The sequence below is a fragment of the Aedes albopictus genome, chromosome 1 (genome assembly GCF_035046485.1).
Source record: "Aedes albopictus strain Foshan chromosome 1, AalbF5, whole genome shotgun sequence".
Classification (NCBI taxonomy): domain Eukaryota; kingdom Metazoa; phylum Arthropoda; class Insecta; order Diptera; family Culicidae; genus Aedes; species Aedes albopictus.
Window position 1 is genome coordinate 73,793,137 of NC_085136.1, and position 20,641 is coordinate 73,813,777.

The 20,641-nt window shown below is 39.9% G+C and overlaps 1 protein-coding gene across 1 annotated transcript in view; it reads left to right on the forward strand.

Annotated features, from left to right (window-relative positions):
* Positions 1–20,641, forward strand: part of LOC109422084 (heparan sulfate glucosamine 3-O-sulfotransferase 6) — a 357,781-nt gene that overhangs the window by 169,542 nt on the left and 167,598 nt on the right. The gene's annotated exons all lie outside the window — the stretch shown is intronic.

The following is a 20,641-nucleotide window of genomic DNA, read 5'->3' on the forward strand; positions in this document are numbered from 1 at the left end:
ATTATAAGACCTTTTTTGAAAACAGTATAACTCCTTATGATGCGGAAAAATTGAAATCGCAATATGAAGAAGGTACTATATTTAAGATAAGATAGACAGTTTAATGTGAATTAGTGTATTTCAAAATCTAAATGATCTAGAAATATGGTGTCTTCGACAAAGCTACTTGGGATATCAAGGGCCTTCACGAGGTGATCTGAGAAATTCTGATTTCAACCGATAGGCGGCGCTTGTGAGCATGTAATTTTTATATCCCACTAGCTGTCCCCGGCAAACTTTGTCTTGCCTACTGCGTTTTTTGATGTTTCAAGTCCCTAGCCAAGCGCCCAAGTCCCCGTTCAAAATGTACGAAACCCCGATTTTCAAAAACTCCTAATTTTCCAATGTTTTTGGCCTCATAAACCTTCCTTGGGTGAAAACTAACAGAACAAAACTTAGACGACCCAAATCTGACCAGCCGTTCGCAAGTTATGCGCGGTCCCACGTATGCCACTGCATTTTTATATATATACTAGCTGTCCCGGCAAACGTCGTACTGCCTGCCTACTGTGTTTTTTGACATGCAGCTCCATAGAGACGTCCCCGCGAAGTCATCTGTATGGGAGCCCCCCGTTCCAGAGACCGGAGAGGTCTCACACCAGGCTAAGAACCTTCCCCGGTCCAAAACCCCCCTGCATACAAAATTTGAAGCCGATCGGTTCAGTAGTTTCCGAATCCATAGCGGTCAGACAGACAGACAGACAGACAGACAGACAGACAGACAGACAGAAATTCATTTTTATATATATAGATATATATATATATAGATAGATATAACTCAGGATCCTGAGTACTTAGAAAGATGGTGTCTTCGGCAAAGTTGTTTGGTTGGTTAAACACTAACTGATGGAGAGCCGTTTGGTTTGAAACTCCACATCTAGGTGGCGCTAGTGGGTATTCAAATTTTATAACTCATGTGTCTCAGGACCCTGATTACTTAGAAAGATGGTGTCTTCTGAAAAGTTGTTTAGTAGATCAAACACTAACTGATGAAGATAAATATGACGTGGAATTTCACATCCAGGTGGCACTAGTGAGCATTCCCATTTTATACCTCATATATCTCAAGATCCTGATTACTTAGAAAGATGAAGTCTTCGACATTGTTGTTTGATGGATAAAGGATGGATGTACTTATCCCGTGACATTGACAACCTTAAGGTAGAGTATATTGAAATACGACGGGCAGATATTGAATATTTTACTAAGCGCTTTAACTTCATGTAAAATTAATCCATCAAGTGCAAATTTAAACAAATTACAATCAACTAGTTGTGTAATTTTCAAATTTTGAAAACTTTCGGAAGTATAAAAATTTACAGCTCGTTGATTTTTTTCTAGATGAATAATAACACTATCATGCTTTTGCAAATTTACAACTAGCGTCATCTGGTGGCAGAAGCACGAATCAAATGGTCAATCAACTGAAAGCCCTGATCTACCAACCAATCTTGCCAAAGATATCAACTTCCCAGGTAATCAGACTAGGAGATATATGAGATATAAAATTTGCATACTCATTAGCACCACTTACTGGCGAAATATTGATTTCAACGACCCATCAACCAAATGCACTTAATCCTCCTTTGGCATTAGGGTCATTTTTGACCCAAACCGTACACTACGTCAGCGAGCTGCTGCCAACGTGATGCAAAAGGAAGGTTAACCTATTTGACAACTTTGCCGAAACCAACATCACTCTTCTAATAACCAGGATCCTGAGAACTATTGCATATACAAGTTTTATGTTCACTAGCGTCATCTAGTGATAAAATAACGATTCAAACGGACAACTATCTGTAAGTTTTCGATCTTTTAGAAGGTCGGCACGAGAGGTAACTTTTCCTCCATTTGGTCTTTGATCTACCAAACAACTTTGCCGAAGACACCATCTTTCTGAGTAAAGTGGAGCTTCGTGGCCGTTCGGTTAGCGATATCAAGCGTGTAACCGCACCATGCTATCCACTGGTGCATGTAATGTATGTCGTGTCCATGGTCTAGTGTTAAGTTCTGTTCAGTCTGTACAGCCTCTGGCTGAAGACGGTGTCCCGTGCCTTTTTAATCGGGATCCTGAGCTACATGAGATTAAAAATTTACCTGCTCACTAACGCCTCCTAGTGGTGGCATATGAAATCAAACTGTCACTTATCTATAAGCCCTTTATATACCAAACATCTTTGCCGAAGACACTATATTTCTAAGTAATAAGGGTCCAGAGATTTCCATAAGAATTTTTCCAGCGATTCCTCCAAAATTACTTCGGAGATTCGTCTAGCTTTCCTTCAGAGATTTCTCCAGAAACTCCTCCAGAGATTCCACAGGATACTACAGGAATTCCTGGAAAAACTCCTGAAGGAAAACCAGAAGGAATTGCTGAAGATTTCCCTGGAGTAATCTTAGAAGGAATCCCTGGATGAATCTCTGGAGAAAGCCTTGGAAGAATCCCTGTAGGAATTTCTGGTGAAATTCCTAGAAGAGACTGGCGAAATTGATAATAGAATTACTAGAGGTTTTTTTTAGGAATCCTTGGAAGAATGCGTAGAAAAACATCTGGAAGAATCCCACGAGCAATTCCAGCAAATCCTGAAGCAAAGTATGAAGTAAGTTAACCAAAAGTTAACACTGGTGTTAACTCTGCAGTAGTCTCTAGAGGAATTCATGGAATAATCCCTGATAGAAATCTTGGAGGAATTTTGGAGAAATCCTTGGAGGAATTCTAGAAGCAATCCCTGGAGGAATTCTTGCAGGAATCCCTGGAGGGATTTCTGAAGAATTTCTTGCAGAAATCCACGAAGGAACTTGTGAGGACAACTTTGCAGGAAGCCTTGGAAGAATCCCTGGAGTAAAAACAGGAGGAATGTCTGAAAAAATCTCTTAATGAATTCCTAGAGGAATCCCTGAAGGAATGCCTAGAGCGATCCTGAAGTAATACATGGAGTATTCTCTGAAAGAACACTTGTTGGATTCCCTGAAGGAATTCCTATAGAAATCTATGGAGAAATCTCTGCAGGAATCCGTGGAGGAACTCATGCAGAAATTCGTGGAGGAATTCTTGGAGGAATCCCAGATGGAATTTCTGGAGGCATCCAAGGTAATCTCTGGAGAAATTACTGAAGGAAAACCTGAAGGTATTAACCAAGAAATCCAGGAAAAAACCTGGAAGAATCCCTGGAGAACCTTCTAGAGGATACCCTGATGGAATTCTTGGAGAAATTCCTGGAGGAATTTGTGAAGAAAATTTTGGTGGAAAACTGTAAAGAATCTCTGGAGGAATTTCTGGTGTAATCACTGGAGAATTCGTGGAGGAAACTTTGCTCCAGAAATTCCTCCAGAGATTTCCATAAGATTTTTTCCAGCGATTCCTCAAAAACCACTTCAGAGATTCTTCTAGATTTCCTCCAGAGATTTCTCCAGAAACTCCTCCAGAGACTCCTCTAAGGATTCCTCCAAGAATTTCTCAAAGGACTCCAAAGGACCAGCAATTTATCTAGGGATTACTACAGGAATTCCTACAGAATTTCCTCCAAGAGTTCCTGCAAAATTTTCTCCAGGAATACGTCTAGGGATTCCTCCAGAATTTCTCTGAAAGCTTCTCCCGGAATGCCTCTAGAGATTCCTGCAAGAATTTCTCCAGGGATTCTATAAGATTTTTTTCTCCATAGATTGGTCCTGGAATTCCTGCAGTATATCCTCCACGAATTCCTACAAAACTTCCTCCAGGAATTTTTCAAACGATTCCTCCAGAATCTCCCTAGAAATTCCTTCAAGAAACTCTCTAGGAATTCCTCAAAGGATTCCTCCAGCAATTTCTTTAGGAATTACTACATGAATTCTTTCTGGGATTCCTCCAGGAGTTCCGGAAAAATTTCCTGCAGGAATTCTTCTAGGGAATTATCCAGAATTCCCCTTAAAGTTCTTCCAGGAATGACTCTACGAATCCGCCAGAAATTCATCCAGGGACTCCTCCACAAATTCCTTCAAGGATTCCTCCAGAAATTTCATAAAGATTAACCCTGGAATACCTGTACGAATTCTTTGATTCTTTCTTGGAAAAAATACTGAAGGAATTTGTGGAGGAAACCCTGGTAAAATCCCTGGGAGAGTTTCTGATAGAATCTCTGAAGGAATTGCTGAAGTAATTCCAGGTTGGAGAGTTTCTAGAGGATTCGATAGGAACAATCCTTGGAGGAATCCGTGGGAAAATGCTTCGAAAAAATCCTGAAAGAATTTATACAAAATAAAACTTAGAGGATTTTTATTCGAAAAACTCTACAGAAGCTTCTCCGAAAATGTCTACATAAGTTCAATCAGGAATAACTTCATGAGTATCTTTGGAAATTTCTACACGACTTCCTCCTGAAATTCCTTCAAAGATTGCTTCAAGAATTCCTCCAGAGGTTCCTTTAAGAATTTTTCTTGAAATTCCTTCAAAATTTCCCCAAGAATTTCTCCAAGGATTCCGACAGCTATTTCTTCAGGGTTTCCTCCAGAAGCTCCGCAAAGAATTCCCTTCAGAGAATCCTACAGAAATTCCTCCAAGGCCTACTGCAAGGGTTGCCCTAGAAATTCCACAAAGACTTCAGGTATTCCTACATCAATTTCTCCAGTGATGCCTTAAGGTGTTCCTCCAGGAATTGCTTCAGGTATTTCTTCAGGGATTCTGCAACGAATTCAGAAAGAATTTCTCTAAGGATTCCTTCATGAACTCCTCAAAGGATAACTACAGGATTTTATCTAGGGATTGCTTCAAACATTCCTCCAGAAATTCCTCATACTACTCTTCTACTTAATTCCCATAAAATTCCTCCAGAAACTTCAACAGAAATTCTTCAAGGGTATCTTCCAGAATGCCTCCAGGAAATCTGCCAGAAATTATTTCTAAATTCAATTTCTCCTGAAATTCCTCCAAGGAATCGTCCAGGGATCTCTCCAAGGATTTCTCCGAGGATTCCTCCAGAAAAGTGGTTTCGCTATAAATTTCTGCCAGGATTCCTCTAGGATTTTTTTTATTAAGGATTCCTCCAGGGATTCTTCCAAGGATTCTTCCAGGGATGTTTCTAGGGGTTCTTCCAGGAATTCTTTGCAAAATTTTCCAAGGATTAAAAAAATCCTCAAGCAATTGTGCTATCAATTTCTCCAGAGGCTCTTCCAGGAATTTCACCAAAAATTCCTTCAGAGATTCCTCCAAGGATTTCTCCAGAGATTCATCCAGGGATTACTCCTAAGATTTCTTCAAGGAAATCTTTAGGAATTCCTTCTGGGGTTTCTTCAGGAGTTTTTTCCAGGGGTTCTTCTAGGAAATGCTCCAGAGATTACTAGATTACTTCGGTTATTCCTCCAGCAGAAATTCTTCCAGAAATTCCTTCAGAGATTCTTCAAGGAATTCCCCCAGGGATACCTCGAAGAACTTCTCTTGGGATTTCTTCAAGAATTCCTTCAGAGATAACTATGGCAAAAAGAAACTGAAGGAATTCCTCAATGAATCCCTGGAGGATTTCTTTGGGGATGCATGGAAAAACTAGTAAAAGAATCTCTGTAGGAATCCTTGAAGAAATTCCTGATAGAATCCCTGTGGACGATTTTTAGTTGAAATCCCTGGAGAAATTTCTGGAGGAAACTCTGGAGGAATTCCTGGAGCAATTCTTGGTAGAAATCCTGAAGGAATTCTTAGAGAAATTCCTACAGAAATCGCCAGAGGAATTCCTGAGGGAACTCCTCAAGTAATCCCTGGAAGAGTTCCTGGAGAAATCTTTAAAGGAATTTCTTGAAAAATGCCTGCAGGAATAACTAACAAAATCTCTGGAGGCATCACTGGAGAAATAATTGTTGGAATTGCTGAAAAATCACTGAAGAATTTCTGGAGCAATCCTTGCGGGAGCCCTTAGAGAAATTTCTGAAGAATTCCTGGAAAGAGAATTTCTTGAAGAATTCATGCAGGTATTCCTGGAGGAATCTCTTACGAAATTTTTGAAGGTATTTCTGGAAAAAATCCCTGGATGGAATCTGGAGGATTCCCTAAAGGCATTCCTGGAAGAACTGTGAGGGCAATTCTAGAGGAATTCCTGCAGGAAATACTACCGGAACTCATGTTGAAATCCCTAAAGAATTTACTGAAGGAATCCTTGGAGGAATTCCTAGAGGTATTCCTGGAGGAGCTTTTAGAGGAATTATGGAGGAATCCCTAGACGTATTTCTGAAGGAAATTCTGCAATAATTAGTGTAATAATCCCTGGACAAATGGCTGGTCCTTTGGAGTCCTTTGAGAAATTCTTAGAGGAATCCCTAGAGGAATCTCTCGAGGAGTTCTTGGAGGAATATCTGGAAGAAGTCTAGAAGAATTTCCGAAGTAATTTTGGAGGAATCGATGGAAAAATTATTATGGAAATCTCTGGAGGAATTACTCCCAAAATCTTAATTTCATTCAGAAATCCTAATTGAGTATGGCGTTGTTACTTTCGAAACTTCACAAAACTACAAGCTCCCGAGTGGAGACAGAGACAGAGCACAAAGTGCTGCGAATATTAGTCATGTTCAATGAGATAGATTTAACATGATCGAAGTTGCTAAATCCTGCTCTTACCTATTTGTTGGCGAATGAGTAAGAGCAGGAAGCAGCAATCTTCGATCAAGGTCAACCTACTTCGTCAAAAAACACTATTTTGAAACGAATAAATTACGGCAGCCTTCAGTGGGCTGGGCACGCAGTGCGAATATCAAAGGAAAGAATAATAACGAAAACAATATTCAGCATGGAACCAGCTTTAATGGTCGGTGACTTCATGGACGGCTGCGAACACGCTGGCTACACGTGGTTGTAAAAGACATGAGAATATGAAATGTTTGGAGAACCAGGAGGAACAGCGTCCAAACCCGACGAAGATTGTGCTGTACTATACGCTCAAAGCTTTATTAGTTACTTTATAGCCAACAAGTTTACTTCCGGGATCACCAGCTCACTATTAAAATCATCGCGAACCTCCAGATATCGACAACAACAGTTTTATTCTGGTGTATCCCGTCCCCCAAGACGATGCCGGAATAATAAAACACCCTAACCAAGCCTCTCAGGCTGATAGCCCCAGTTACTGTCTACCAAAATCCAACCATCTTCCCGGAATTATCATAAGCTTCCCAGAATCATTGGGACTACAAAAAGCATTCAACTGAACACCTTGCCGAACACGCAGCGGCGTCGTTCTTTTCACTCATGCGCCAGCGTGCCATTCTGTTGTTGTTCGGCGCGGGGAATCAAGTAGCCGTGTGCGCGAGGTAAACATGACGCTAGTTTCGCAGTCACAGTGGGGTCAAGAGAGCTAATATCTGATGCACTTGCTGAAGCAAATTTATGATGCAAAACAGTGTATTCAAATCAAAATTGCGGGAAAATGACAAGAGTTAGGAGTTTGGTGCCAATAAACGAATTGTAGAGCATTTCAAGGCTCTCAACTTTTTTTTGACATAAACTGATAAAAAACACTTACTTTTCACTTATTTGCTCTTAAAAAGTGAGTAAATAACAAAAACTTGCATGTTCGAAGATGACGTTCAATAGCAAATTTCACAATCTTTCGAACGGTGCTGAGAGATCTTAAATAAGTTTAACCGTTTTCATGTTATAGCCATTTTATTGAAAGCATTGTCAAAAACATTAAAAGTTCAATAACTCCGTAATGGTTGAGATTTGACCATAAGCGTAGAACAATTTTTTTCATCAAATATCATCCTTAATCACCCCCTAAAATATTCTGGGTAAGGAACCCAACACCCTGTATAACAATGAAGAAAGTGAAATTTCGGAAGGTGTATCGACGGACGATGAGAATCAAGGAGGAAAAAGATATAAACACTAGAAAAAGATGTCATAAAAAAATAGAGATAAATGTACGGGTCAAACAACGATATATTTTGTAAAAAAAAGGGAGTAGAAGTTGTATGATCATTTTTGAAAAGAAGAGAAGGTTTTATGCCTTTGGGAGAAGTGGATTATTAACAAAAAAAGCTACACTCCCAGGGGCTTTTCCCTGCTCCAAATAAATTAACATAAAAAAACAAACAAAATAGGTTCTGATCAATAACGTAAAGAAACAATTATTTTACAGAATAAACAATGTTAGCAAGAATGAACGAGAAAAATAGGTAAGTTATGAGGGAAAAATATGATATGATACTTTTTTGATATCATAAAACATTTGGTATAAAACAACTATTTTTGGGAGTGGAGGGAAATAAGAGCTGTCAGTCGAAACATAATGGTTGGGAAGAGTGGAGATGCCAACTTCTTATTATAACTTTTATGTGGAGAATGACAGCTTCATCTTTTTCACATTCATTGGGGCATCCTCCAATGTGAAGTGCTTGCACTATATATAATTGTATGATCTTGGTTGTATATTTATAATGTTTTGCTTGATCAAATCACATTGGATGGACAGCCCACTGCTATCGGGCTTAGTACCGTGCTACAATGAATGGAAACCATCATCATCATCATCATCATCATTTTTTCATCCCACGAGTCGCACGGGAAATAAAGTCCACCACGCCAGAGCCCTGCATTAACGCGGTAAGGGACAGCTTACTGTGGGGGGGGGGGGGGGTGCCCAGGTACCCCACAGGCTCCGTTAAAGATCGAGCATCTTTTTCATCCCCTCGATCACTCATTCCTCAGCACGGGTCGCATTGAATTGGGGATAGTAGTCCTATTCTTAGCCGGCGACTACGCGGCTGACTCGCAAGCGGGGGGGGGGGGGGGGGTTGCGTCAGCCCCAGGACTTCCGTCCCGGGCTGCTTACCGTCTGCCCCCGTTGGTTTGACCTCATCTAATCTGAACACTTTTTAATTTGACCCCCGCTAATCTGCACATCGTTCAAACTCAAAATGGTTCAAACGTCATTCTTCCCATGGAACGGGGTGAAACGGAACGCAGAATCAAAACAAAACAGCAAATCAGGTTACCATCAGTGTGTTTTTCGACGCCCACAGGGTTACTAGAAGTTCAAATTAAAAAATGAACCCCGTGGGTTTGCATGAGGTGTCGTTCAAACCAACGGGGGTAGACGGTAATCCGATTCCGGACTCAGATTTGCTCCAGCACGTCACAATTTTGAGCTATACTTCAATTTATACCGTCTACCCCCGTTGGTGTGACCGCATCTAATCTGAACACTTTTTAATTTGACCCCCGCTAATCTGCATATCATTCAAACTAAAAATGATTCAAACGTCATTCTGCTCATGGAACGGGGTGAAACGGAACGCAGAATCAAAACAAAACAGCAAAAAGGGTTACCAACAGTGTGTTTTTCGATGTCCACAGTTTTACTAGAAGTTTAAATTAAAAAATGAACCCCATTGGTTTGCATGAGGTGTCGGTCAAACCAACGGGGGTAGACGGTAGTTTGATCGCTTGTGTTGCGAATGTTGGAGACAAAGGCAGCCGAATATCGACGAAAATGTGTCAAAGACTGTGATCGCTAACAAGACTGGAGTCGAAGTCACCACCGATTCTTTAATATTTCGATTATTATTTTTGGCGTTAACAGACACTAAACCCCGATTTTCATGTTCGCTGGATGCCTCCAATCCTCCACAGCGTGGTACACTACCGTGAGCAGCAAGGCTAGTAATGCAATTACCAACAACACAGTCGCCAACTTATTACTGTTACGGCTCGTTCGAGTAACTCTTGTAACATTTCTCTTGGGCTTTTCGCTTCTACCGGTACATTCAAGGACCCACTGTGAAAAGTCGTGGAATGCGTCGCAGCTGCATTTCGTCGATTTCAAGTCCCGTTGCCTATCCTTCTGAGCTTGCCACATATCCATCCCGAACCGCGTTTCGATCCGTTCGACGTTGTCCAGGCCAATTGCTGCTGGCGTTGCTCCATTCGAAACCGCCAGTATATCGCCGAATTTAGTTTCCACGACCATGTAGTTTGCCCCATCACACTCGATCTGAACTCTTCCGCCAAGCGGTAGACAGTTTTCCCTGGATACAATTTCATTCACGACAAGCTTGGAGCAAACATCGCCATAGTTTTCAATGCCAAACATTTGCACCGTAGTGAAATTGCAAGTGGCGGTCAGGACTAGCGTGTTGAATGCTGGTGTTGTCATGTGCTCAAGATGCATCTCCAGGCAGACATGACGGACCGATTTGTACATGCGGATTAGGTCAAACCGTGATTGAGACTGTTCTGTCGGATTCTGGAGAATCGCAACAGCGGCGCCACGGAAATGAAATCCTTTGTTCGCATGAATGTTCAGTTTCGAGCAGTTTTGGATGTCCAAGTAAAAGCTCTGGATGTTTGAACTATTCGTAAGGAATGGTTGAAGTGCAGGAGTTTCCGTAGAACGAAGTATTCCGAACGATAATGTCAGCAGCAGCAATGACATGAAGGTGATCATTTTCAAGCTGTACTATCGAATAATCCGTGATGGTTTTCTCCGGTAGAAATTATCGGCCTTCCACATATGGGCAGCTGCTGTTTTTCTCAGACGGAACGGCAGTGTTGCACACATTTCCAATTAGTGTGCTGGAACATTAATTGGATTGTTAGACTATGACACAGTGTTCTCGGCAGTATCGTTGATGGCTGCTTTGACTGCACTCCAGCAGTTCTCCAGAGAGGCGAACCCTCCATCATCCGGCAATACTCGCTCGAGGTTCTACGCGTATTCAGAAGCGACATATGGTAAGTGTAGAATTAGCTTAAGTTAAAATACACATAAATACAAACAAAAAAAAAAAAAAAGCGACATATGGATGTTCCGATCGCTCTCTAAGGTCATACCTGTAGTGTCGACACTATTATTATGAATGTTGTGTGAATGAATCTTAGAGTGCTTACTATCACCCTCTATCACCTACTCGTAGTGGAATCATATGTCAATAAAGAAGTCAGTTCTGTTCAGAGCAACGTGGCGTGCAGACGTCTCTCAGAGTAATACATCCGAAAGCCATCCTCAGACATTACATTTGGCATCGAGGATAAAGTTTTTTTTACGTTGTTTTGTGGATAAAGGGAAGAATCCCGGTTATTTTTTATTCATTTCGCGTGCTTTAAAAATGAAACGGCACTGATGAAGGAATGGACTGCCCATATTCGCATAGGTGACGTAAACGCCACATAGGTCAAAGTCCACTTTTTCAGCTTAACATATCCTACACCATAGGCGTGATGTTAATTAAACCTATCGTTTGTTTGATGAGATGCACCGGTGGTGTCATGCTACACGATAAGTTTGCATCTGCAACAACCAGGCAGCTCATCAAAGAAGGCATAGGCTAATTTGATTGGCAAATTGAAGATGTAAACAACAGCAAATTGAAAATTTATTTAGAACTAGCTGTCCCGGCAAACGTCGTACTGCCTGCCTACTATGTTTTTTGACATGCAGCTCTAGAAACATATTGCCCGAAAAATGGAATTCAAAATTTTCCCGATTTTGTTCCTTTCCCGTTAGATTTTCCCATTTAGGGGGCTATTTTATAACTCGAGTCGATTAAATCGGGTCGCCTGCTATCACTGTCGAGTCGAGCAGAAAAGCTATCACAGAAACCGACTAGCTCGACAGTCGACAGCAGAAGAGTGGTCGATTCGCGATTTTGACAGTTTACTGAGAGGAATTTTGTTTACACAAGCTTTTTACGAGCGGCCGCGTCGTTGAATATTGGTGTCTGCGGCAAGCATGCCCAGCTGGGTGATGCGTGTCTGGTAGTGGTCATGTGGAACCGGCCAACCCAATCTGGTCCTATTGCGGGCATCGGAATTACACCCGCGGGGACCTGCATCGTGAACATTTCGGTCAGGGCACCAAAGCCAGGCATGCGAAGGCTCTGTCTACATGATTTTTTTATATTCATCTTCTTGGTCACCGTAAAACGTCAAATTGCCTCCCTGGCCAACCATTGGTCAACCCGTGGCCACCGGAATGTGCTCTGCATCAAAAGCCTATTTCGAGGACGTTTTGGCCATAGGGTCAAAACTAGAAATGCGACGGCTCTTTCTTCATGATTTTTCATATCCATCATTTTAGTAACCATGAAAAGGTCTAATGGCCTTCCTTACCAACTCGTGGCCACTGCAATATACCCTGGAGCATCCTGTTCCGAGAGCCTTTGGACCATGGTGCCAAATTTAGGCATGCGACGGCTCTATCTTCATGCTTTTTCATATCCATCATCTTGGTTACTGTAAAAAGTTCCAATGTCTTCCCTGGCCAATCGAAATGCGTCCTGAAGGTGCCTTCTTCGTGAACGCCAAAACTAGGCATGCGACAATCTATCTTCTTGATTCTTTATATTTATTATCTTTTTTTTCCTTCCCGCTGTTAGGGAAATCAAGCCACTACATATAATAAGCTGAACTTTTGTGACATCCATCATCCATGAAAAGGACCAATGGCCAGGCGACTATGGTCATCCCGTGGTCATAAGAATGTGACCTGGAGAAATCTGTTTTGAGGACATTCAGGCCATGGAGCCAGAACTACGCATGCGACGGCTCTATTTTAATGAATTTTCCTCTCTGGTCCTCCTGAAATTCCTCCAGGAATTCCTCCGGAAATTCCTCCAGGAATTCCTCTATAAATTCTTCAAGGAATTCCTCCAGGAATTCCTACAAGAATTCCTCTAGTAATTACTCCAGAAATTCCAGTAGGAAATCTTTCAGAATTTCTAGGAATTTCTCCGAAAATTCCTCTAAGAATTTCTCCAAAAATTCCTCTAGGAATTTCTCCACAAATTCCTCTAGGAATTTCTCCAGAAATTCCTCTAGGAATTTCCCCAAAAATTCCTCTAGGTATTTCCCCATAAATTCCTCTAGGAATTTCCTCAAAAATTCCTCTAGCAATTTCTCAAGAAATTCCTCTAGATATTTCACCAGGAATTCATCTAGGAGTTTCTCCAGAAATTCCTTTAAAAATTTGTCCAGAAATTCCTCTAGGAATTTCTCCAGAAATTCCTCAAGGAATTTCTCCAAAAATTCCTCTAGGAATTTGTCCAGAAATTCCTCTAGGAAATTGTTCAGAAATTCCTCTAGGAATTTGTTCTGAAATTCCTCTAAGAATTTTTCCAGAAATTCTTCTAGGAATTTCTCCAGAAATGCCTCTAGGAATTTCTCCAGAAATTCCTCTGGGAATTTCTCCAGAAATTCCTCTAGAAATTTCTTAAAAAATTCCTTTACGAATTTCTCCAAAAATTCCTCTACGAATTTCTCCAGAAATTCCTCTAGAAATTTCTTCAGAAGTTCTCCAAGGAATTTCTCCAGAAATTCTTCTAGGAATTTCTCCAGAAATTCCTCTAGGAATTTCTCCAGAAATTCCTCTAGGAATTTTCTCAAGAAATTCCTCTACGAATTTCTCCAGAAATTCCTCTAGGAATTTGTCCAGAAATTCCTCTAGGAATTTGTTCAGAAATTCCTTTTGGAATTTGTTCAGAAATTCCTCTTGGAATTTCTCCAAAAATTCCTGTAGGAATTTCTCCAGAAATTCCTGTAGGAATTTCTCCAGTAATTCTTCTAGGAATTTCCCCAGAAATTCCTCTAGGAATTTCTCCAAAAATTCCTCTAGAAACATCTTCAGAAATTCTTCTAGGAAAATCTTCAGAAATTCCTCTAGGAATATCTCCAGAAATTCCTCTAGAAATTTCTCCAGAAATTCCTCTAGGAATTTCTCCACAAATTCCTCTAGGAATTTCTCCAGAAATTCCTCTAGGAATTTCTCCAGAAATTCCTCTAGGAATTTCTCCAGAAATTTCTCTAGGAATTTCTCCAGAAATTCCTCTAGGAATTTCTCCAGAAATTCCTCTAGGAATTTCTCCAAAAATTCCTGTAGGAATTTCTCCAAAAATTCCTCCAGAAATTTCTCCAGAAATTCCTCAAGAAATTTCTCCAGAAATTCCTCTAGAAATTTCTCCAAAAATTCCTCAAGGAATTTCTCCAAAAATTCCTCTACGAATTTCTCCAGAAATTCCTCAAGAAATTTCACCAAGAATTCCTCTAGGAATTTCTCCAGAAATTCCTCTAAGAATTTCTCCAGAAATTCCTCTAAGAATTTCCCAGAAATTCCTCTAGGAATTTATCCAGAAATTCCTCAAGAAATTCTAGGAATATCTCCATAAATTCCTCTAGAAAATTTCTCCAGAAATTCCTCTAGAAATTTCACCAGGAATTCCTCAAGGAATTTCTCCAGAAATTCCTCTACAAATTGCCCAGAAATTCCTCTAAGAATTTGCCAGAAATTCCTCTAGGAATTTCTCCAAAAATTCCTTTAGGAATTTCTCCAGAAATTCCTATAGAAATTTAACCAGGAATTCCTCTAGGAATTTCTCTAAAAATTCATCTAGGAATTTCCAGGAAATTCCTCTAGGAATTTCCTCAGAAATTCCTTTAGGTATTTTCCCAGAAATTCCTCTAGGAGTTGCTCCAGACATTCTTCTAGTTATTTCTCCAGAAATTCCTCTAGGAATTTCTCCAGACAGTCTTCTAGTCATTTCTCCACAAATTCCTCTAGGAATTTCTCCAAAAATTCCTCCACAAATTTCTATAGAAATTCTTCAAGAAATTTCTCCAGAAATTCCTCTAGGAATTTCCCCAGAAATTCCTCTAGAAATTTCTCCAAAAATTCCTCAACGGATTTCTCCAGAAATTCCTCAAGAAATTTTACCAGGAATTTCTCTAGGAATTTCTCCAGAAATTCCTCTAAGAATTTCCCAGAAATTCCTCTAAGAATTTATCCAGAAACTCCTCAAGAAAGTCTAGGAATTTCTCCAGAAATTCCTCTACGAATTTCTCCAGATATTCCTCTAGAAATTTCTCCAGAAATTCCTGTAGAAATTTCACCAGGAATTCCTCAAGGAATTTCTAAAGAAATTCCTCTACGAATTGCCCAGAAATTCCTCTAAAAATTTCCCAGAAATTCCTCTAGGATTTTTTCCAAAAAATCCTCCAGGAATTTCTCCAGAAATTCCTCTAGAAATTTAACCAGGAATTCTTCTAGGAATTTCTCTAGAAATTCCTCTGGGAATTTCCTAGAAATTCCTCTAGGAATTTCTCCAGGAATTCCTTTAGGATTTTTTCCAGAAATCCCTCTAGGAATTTCTCCAGAAATTCTTTTAGGAATTTTCCCAGAAATTCCTCTAGGAATTTCTCCAGACATTCTTCTAGTCATTTCTGCAGAAATTCCTCTAGGAATATCTCCAAAAATTCCTCCACAAATTTCTCCAGAAATTCTTCAAGAAATTTCTCCAGAAATTCCTCTAGAAATTTCCCCAGAAATTCCTCTAGGAATTTCTCCAAAAATTCCTCTAGGAATTTCTCCAGAAATTCCTCAAGAAATTTTACCAGGAATTCCTCTAGAAATTTCTCCAGAAATTCCTCTAAGATTTTCCCAGAAATTCCTCTAAGAATTTATCCAGAAACTCCTCAAGAAAGTCTTGTAATTTCTCCAGAAATTCCTCTACGAATTTCTCCAGAAATTCCTCTACGAATTTCTCCAGATATTCCTCTACAAAATTCTCCAGAAATTCCTCTAGAAATTTCACCAAGAATTCCTCAAGGAATTTCTCCAGAAATTCCTCTACGAATTTCCCAGAAATTCCTCTAAAAATTTCCCAGAAATTCCTCTAGGAATTTCTCCAAAAATTCCTCTAGGAATTTCTCCAGAAATTCCTCTAGAAATTTAACCAGGAATTCTTCTAGGAAGTTCTCTGGAAATTCCTCTGGGAATTTCCTAGAAATTCCTCTAGGAATTTCTCTAGAAATTCCTTTAGGATTTTTCCCAGAAATTCCTCTAGGAATTTCTCCAGACATTCTTCCTCTACGAATTTCTCCAGAAATTCCTCTACGAATTTCTCCAGATATTCCTCTAGAAATTTCTCCAGAAATTCCTCTAGAAATTTCACCAGGAATTCCTCAAGGAATTTCTCCAGAAACTCCTCTACGAATTGCCCAGCAATTCCTCTTAAAATTTCCCAGAAATTCCTCTAGGAATTTCTCCAGTAATTCCTCTAGAAATTTAACCAGGAATTCTTCTAGGAATTTCTCTGGAAATTCCTCTAGGAATTTCCTAGAAATTCCTCTAGGAATTTCTCCAGAAATTCCTTTAGGATTTTTCCCAGAAATTCATCTAGGAATTTCTCCAGAAATTCTTTTAGAAATTTTCCCAGAAATACATCTAGGAATTTCTCCAGACATTCTTCTAGTCATTACTCCAGAAATTCTCCTTGGAATTCCTCCAGAGTTTTCTTTCGGTATTTCTCCAGCAATTCCTGTATAATTTCCTCCAGGAATTCCTCCGAAAGTTCCTCTAGGAATTCCTTCAGAAATTTCCCTAGGAATGCCTCCGGAAATTCCTCCAGTAATTTGTCCACAAATTCTTCTAGGAATTCCTCAAGGAATTGCTCCACAAATTCTTCCAGAAATTCCTCCAGGAATTCTTACATAATTCCTCAAAGAATTCCTCCGTTAAATTCTCTAGAAATTCCTCCGAAAATTCCTCTAGAAGATCTTCTGGAAATTTCTCTGGAAACTTCTCTAGGAATTCCCCTAGGAATTCCTCCAGTGGAATATTCGGATAAATCCTAGAGGAATTTCTGGCGGAATTCTGGATGAAACCCTAGAGGAATTGGTGGAGAAATGCCTTGAGGAATTCCTCTGGAAATTCCTGCTGCAATTCCTCCAGGAATAACTCCGGAAATTCCTCCAGGAATTCCTCCGGAAATTCTTCCAGGAATTCCACCGGAAATTCTTCCAGGAATTCCACCGGAAATTCTTCCAGGAATTCCTCCGGAAATTCCTCCAGGGATTCCTCCGGAAATTCCTCCAGAAATTTCTCCGGAAATTCTTACTAGAATTTCTCTGGAAATTCCTTCAGGAAATCTTCCAGAAATTCCTCCATGAATTCCTCCAGAAGTTCCGCCGGAAATTCCTGCCGGAATTCCTTCACAAATTTCTTCAGGAATTCCTCTAGAAATTCTTCAATGAATTCCTCCAGAAATTCCACTAGTAATTCCTCCAGAAATTCTAGTAGGAATTTCTTCAGAAATTTCTCTGGAAATTCCTCCAGAAATTACTCTGGAAATTCCTCTAGAAATTCCTCTAAGCATTTCTCCAGAAATTCTGCTAGGAATTTCTCCGAAAATTCCTGAAGGAATTTCTAGAGAAATTCCAAGATGATTTTCTGGAGGGATTTCTGAAGGAATTCCTAGAGGAATTTCTGGAGGAATTACTAGAGGAAGTCCTAGAAGGAATTCCTCGAGGAATTCCAGGAATTGCTGGAAGAATTCCTGGTGGAATTGCTGGAGGAATTCCTATAGGAATTGCTGGAGGAATTCCTAGAGGAGTTCCTGGAGGAATTCCTAGAGGAGTTTCTTGAGGAATTCCTAGAGAAGTTCCTGGAGGAATTCCTAGAGGAGTTTCTGGAGGAATTCCTAGAGGAGTTTCTTGAGGAATTTCTAGAGGAATTCCTGGAAGAATTCCTGGAGGAATTGCTGGAGGAATTGCTAGAGGAATTCCTATAGGAATTGCTGGAGGAATTCCAAGAGGAGTTCCTGGAGGAATTCCTAGAGGAGTTTCTTGATGAATTCCTAGAAAAGTTGCTGGAGGAATTCCTAGAGGAGTTCCTGAAGGAATTCCTAGAGGAGTTCCTGGAGGAATTCCTAGAGGAGTTTCTTGATGAATTCCTAGAGGAGTTCCTTGAGGAGTTCCTAGAGGATTTCCTGAAGGAATTCCTTGAGGAGTTCCTGGAGGAATTCCTAGAGGAGTTCCTGGAGGAATTCCTAGAGGAGTTCCTGGAGGAATTCCTAGAGCAATTCCTGGAGAAGTTCTTGAGGAATTCCTGATAAAATTTCCAGAGGAATTTCTGGAGAAATTCCTAGAGGAATTTTTGGAGAAATTCCTAAAGGAAATTCTGGAGAAATTACTAGAGGAATTTCAGGAGAATTTTCTAGAGGAATTTCTTGAGAAATTTCTATAGGAATTTCTGGAGAAATTCCTATAGGAATTTCTGGAGAAAATCCTGGTAATTCCTCCTGAAATTTCTCCAGGAATTCCTCCAAAAGTTCCTCTAGGAATACCTTCAGAAATTTTGCTAGGAATTCCTCCGGAAATTCCTCTACTAATTTGTCCACAAATTCCTCTGGAAATTCCTCCAGAAATTCCTCTATGAATTTCTCCAGAAAATCCTCTAGGAATTTCTCCAGGTGTTCCTATAGGAGTTTATCCAGAAATTCCTCCTGGAATTTCTCCGAACATTCCTCGAGGAATTTCTGGAGAAATTCCAAGAGGAATTTCTGGAGGAATTTGTAGAGGAATTTCTGAAGGAATTTCTAGAGGAATTTCTGGAGGAGATATTAGAGGAAGTCTTAGAGGAAATGCTGAAGAAATCTCCGGAGGAATTTCCAGAGGAACTCCTGGAGGAATTCCTAGCGAAAATCTTGGAGATATTCCTAAAGGAGTTCCTGGAAACATTTCCAAAGGAATTCCTAGAAGAATTCCTATAGGAATTCCTGAAAGAATTTCTAGAGGAGTTCCTAGAGAAATTCCTTGAGGAATTCCTAGAGGAATCCCTGGATCAATTCTTCCAGGAATTCCTCTAGGAGTTCTTTCAGGAATTCCTTTTGGAATTCTTCCAGGATTTTCTCTAGGGATCCTTCCAGGAATTCCTCTAGGAATTCTTCCAGGAATTCGTCTAGGATTTTTTCCAGGAATTTCTCTAGGATTTTCTCCAAGAGTTCCGCTAGGAATTCCTCCGTAAATTTCTCCAGGATTTCCTCTAAGAATTCCTCTAATAACTCCTCCAGAAATTCCTCTAGGAATTTGCCGAATATTCCTCTGGAGGAATTCCTAGGGGAATTCCTAGAGATATTCCAGGAGGAATTCCTAGAGAAATTTCCAAAGAAATTTCCATAGGAATTCCTAGAGAAGTTTCCATTGAAATTTCCAGAGGAATTTTCAGAGGAATTCCTAGAGAATTTAACCGAGAAATTCCTTGAGGGATGATGTAGGAATTCCTGGAGGAATTTCTGGAAGAATTCTGGAGGTATCTATAGAAGAATTTGTGGAGGAATTCTGGAGGAATTCCTAGAGGAATTTGTGGACAAATTACTGGAGGAATTTCCGGAGGAATTCCTTGTGAAATTTCCGGAGGGATTCCTAGAGGAATTTGTGGACAAATTACTGGAAGAATTTCCGGAGGAATTGCTAGAGGAATTCCTAGAGGAATTTTTGGAGTAATTCCTAGAGGAAATCATGCAGGAATTCCTAAAGGAATTGCTGGAGAAATACCGGAAGAAATTTCTGGAGGAATTCTTAGAGGAATTACTGGAGAAATGACTAGAAGAATGTCTGGAGAAATTCCTAGAGGAATTTCTGGGAAATTCCTTGAGAAATTTCTGGGAAATTCCTAGAGGAATTTCTGGGAAAGTCGTAGAGGAATTTCTGGAGAAATTCCTTGAGGAATTCCTGGTGAAATTTCCTAGATGAATTTCTGGAGAAATTCCTGGAGAAATTTTTGGAGAAATTCCTAGAGGAATTTCTGGAGAAATTTCTTGAGGAATTTCTGGATAAATTCTTGGCGGAATTTATGGGAAATTCTTAGAGGAATTTCTGGAGATATTCATAAAGGAATTCCTGGTGAAACTTCTAGACGAATTTCTGGAGAAATTCGTTGAGGAAATTTTAGAGAAATCTCTAGAGGAATTATTGGAGAATTTCCTAGAGGAATTTCTGGAGAAATTTCTTGAGGAATTTCTGGAGCAATTCCTAGAGGAATTTCTGGAGAAATGTCTTGAGGAATTTCTGGAGAAATTTCTAGAGAAATTCCTGGAGAAATTCCTAGAGGAATTTCTGGAGAAATTCCCAGAGCAATTTCTGAAAAAATTCTTAGAGGAATTTCTGGAGAAATCCCTGGAGGAATTTCTGGAGAAATTCCTAGAGGAATTTTTGCAGATTTTCCTAGAGGAGTTTCTGGAGAAATTCCTAGAGGAATTTCTGGACAAATTCCTAGAGGAATTTCTGGAGAAATTCCTAGAGGATTTTCTGGAGAAATTTCTTGAGGAATTTCTGGAGAAATTCCTAGAGGAATATCGGGATAAATTCTCAGCGGAATTTATGGGAAATTCTTTGAGGAATTTCTGGAGATATTCCTAGAGGAATTCCTGGAGAAATTCAAAGAGGAAATTTTGGAGAAATTCCCAGAGGAATTATTGGAGAAATTTCTTGAGGAATTTCTTGAGAAATTTCTTGAGGAATTTCTGGAGCAATTCCTAGAGGAATTTCTGGAGAAATTCCTAGAACAATTTCTGGAGAAATTCCTAGAGGAATTTCTGGAGAAATCCCTAGAGGAATTTCTGGAGAAATTCCTAGAGGAATTTCTGAAGATTTTCCTAGAGGAACTTCTGGTGAAATTCCTAGAGGAATTTCTGAAGAAATTCCTAGAGGAATTTCTGAAGAAATTCCTAGAGGAATTTCTGGAGAAATTCCTAGAGGAATTTCTGGAGAAATTCCTGGAGGAATTTCTGGAGAAATTCCTAGAGGAGTTTCTGGAGAAATTCCTAGAGGAGTTTCTGGAGAAATTCCTAGAGAAATTTCTGGAGAATTCCA